The 3,038-nt window shown below is 42.5% G+C and overlaps 1 non-coding gene across 1 annotated transcript; it reads left to right on the top strand.

Moving 5' to 3' along the window:
* The first annotated feature begins 206 nt into the window (after positions 1 to 206).
* Positions 207 to 312, top strand: LOC149443582 (U6 spliceosomal RNA). The gene has a single exon (XR_016306652.1). It is a non-coding gene; the product is annotated as a U6 spliceosomal RNA (small nuclear RNA).
* Positions 313 to 3,038: the final 2,726 nt, after the last annotated feature.

The following is a 3,038-nucleotide window of genomic DNA, read 5'->3' as shown; positions in this document are numbered from 1 at the left end:
CCCTTGTCTCTGCCCCTTACCTCCTTACAGTTCCCTTCCCTTTTAGAGAATACAAAACCAAGTATCAATTTGTGATGCTAAGTAATTTAAATGGAATTTGCTAATGATAACAAAAAAGGCAGTAAAATAGACCCCCTGCAGCCAGCAACAATGGACACCCCAACAACAAAAGAACCCCGGGAACCAGCATTAATAGGCCCTTCAGTGTCCTTGCCTCAGCAGGACATATACTAAAATTGGAAAGATACAGGAAGATTAGCATGGCTCCACTGCAAGGATGACACACGAATTTGTGAAGCCTTCCATATTTTTGAGAGCTGACCCCATCTCCTAGATTGTAAGCTCCCAGGATCAGGGCCCTCCTATCCCTCTTGTATTGAACTGTATTGTTGCTGTATTGTCTCCCGTTATATTGTAAAGCGCTGAGCAAACTGTTGGCGCCATATAAATCCTGTATAATAATAATAATTCCTGGAGCTATGCCTGTCCAACACAGAGTGTCTACATGCTGTATCCAAACTCTACGGCATCCTATTATCTCACGCTTTCCCCAATCATCCTTTTTACATCCGAGACTGGGAGCAAGAACTGAGACACAATCCATCCCCAGAGGGTTGGGATCAGGGGCGGACTGACAACTCATGGGGCCCCGGGCAATAGGGGATCATGGGGCCCCTGTGTCCTTGCCCAAACTCAAAAAAGCCTATGAAAAAGGTACCAGGGGCATCTCATGGGGCCCCCTACTGACCCCAGGCCCTCGGGCAGTTCCTGAGTTTCCAAATGGTCAGTCCGCCCCTGGTTGGGATAAAGTGCTTCACCTCACTTTTAAAAGAACAATAGCCTCACCGACACAGGAAAGGAATTTTAAAATTCTGACTAGATGGTATTGTAGTAAGTATCCAACCATATTACACAAGAATATCCCATCAAAGCCTGACCAAAGCTGGAGATGAGGACCACCAGGTGGTACACATCTCCATATATGGTGGTCTTGTCCCAAAATCAAACCATATTTCAACTAAAACGCCGGAAGTAACCCGCTTTCTATGATACCTGGATCTATAAAACACATCAAAAAAAGAGCCTTTTTTCAACTCCTAATTATGGAGGGATGATCCCTGATTCCTAGACATTGGAAGTCTTCCATGACACCTACCGTTCGGGAATGGATTACCGAAATAAACTACATGGAGGAGTTCTTGGCCACAGTCAATGAAAACTTTTGCCATGTTCCGGGACTTGAGGTTTACATAGATAGAATTCTCTGATTTCCCCAAACTTCTGCCTTTTCAAACCTGTTAGGTACTTGACATTGATATTTGGGACTAGTCTGGGTTGACCCTCCCGTCAGACACTACTTTTCCCTTTTCTTTCCTCTCCCCACCTATCTTTTCTTTCTTAAGACCTTCTCCTATCCCTCAGCTTACTCTTTACTACTGAGGAATGATGCATCCCTCATAGTTCATGATGAGCCTGCATTGCCATTGGGTCCAACTCTCTTCTTTCCTCCATTCAGACCTCAATAGTGAGGCTGACCAAGTAGATACCTGAACCCGTAGCTGAAGTTCTTATAATCTTTTTTCACAATCCATATTTGTGCTGTTTGGTACACTCCATGGACGATTACTATTGCCATGTATTATAACAATGTAATAGCAGTATTATAATGATTTTTTTTGTCAATGTGCCACATTCTTTAATAAAACTTAATTCTTTATACTCTCCGGCAGCCAACAACAATACACCCCCATACACACTACAATAGATCCCCCCAGAAACAAAAGACTCCCAACAGTAGACCTACCCCCCAGCAACCTTATACCCTCCAGAAACAATAGATCCTCTATCGTGCCCAAGCACCCCTTGCTAATATATACAGTCAGTGCTGGAAACACATGCTATTGACATCACAGACCCTGTTCTTCCAAGTGCCTCCTCCAAGAAACCAGGAGAGTAAAGTCTAAGCCAGTAAGGAATCTACAGGCATAAGTGTATTAAAGGATTTGTATAGGCATGTAGACATGACCCAAATTTACCCATAATCCCCCCTTTTAAAGTGGTTTAGAGAATTTCCCAGCATTTATGTTTTACATTGTTTTCATACCAGGAAACACCTTTGCTTACTCCGTATGATGTCATTACAAGGCTTGTAAAATTCTTGCAGGGGCAGCTACTGGAAGGAGGTGCATGTGGGCTGTGACCGACCCCATGCATACCTATGAGTACTCCTAGCAGACTCTAGTGGTCCCTTGGAGTACATTTTCCCCATAGGAATGTATGCATGTAGGATGTATGTAGGATGTAGCACATGGAGCCAGCCATGACCATGTTGGAGGAAAGATCACTTGAACAGTGATCCCTGGTAGACTGTACTTTGAGGTAGAGGGGATTAGTAGCCTCCCTAGCGGTCTGATTATGTCAGTATTTCTGTGCTCAAAGCGGTACATTTGTTTGCATGGAAATATGTAGTTTTTTTATTGTAGGACTGTAATTCTTAGGAATAACTCACTGAAATCCATCTGAACAAGAGTCTAGTAAACATCCCGGGGATGATAAAATTTGAAACACAAAATCATAAATTATAATTTAATAAATAATCATAAAAAATAATAATACATTTATATAAATAATATAATCAAACCAAAAACACTGAAATGTGAAATAGAGCGCCAAGTTCGCACATCACTGAGCTCAGTCGCAAAATCGTTTTCAGTGTCTGATGAGGAATTTCCCCCACGAATCATTATCACTCAATTCTGCAAGTGGTTCTGATTTACTATCGCTGTTCTCTAGCCGGTCTAAAACCGCTTTTGACCTAAAGGGACGCTTTTTGGACGCCATGGACGTTTCTCAGTTTCCAGGCAGAAAGAACAGTAAAAATGCAGGCAGGGCGCCGGACAAAGCACTCGGGACAAAATGTATGTGAAATGGTTTGATACAGGAATGTTATACTATGTGATTTTAGTGTATTTAGTGAATGTCACTTTTAAAATTTTCAAATTTTCCGCCAGTTCCGTCCCCCGTACGTCCCGACGTCG

The sequence above is a fragment of the Staurois parvus genome, unplaced genomic scaffold, assembly GCF_062004578.1.
Source record: "Staurois parvus isolate SC_StPar_1 unplaced genomic scaffold, SC_StPar_1.0 ptg000845l, whole genome shotgun sequence".
Taxonomy (NCBI): Eukaryota; Metazoa; Chordata; class Amphibia; order Anura; family Ranidae; genus Staurois; species Staurois parvus.
This window is presented reverse-complemented; position numbering and strand designations above follow the sequence as displayed.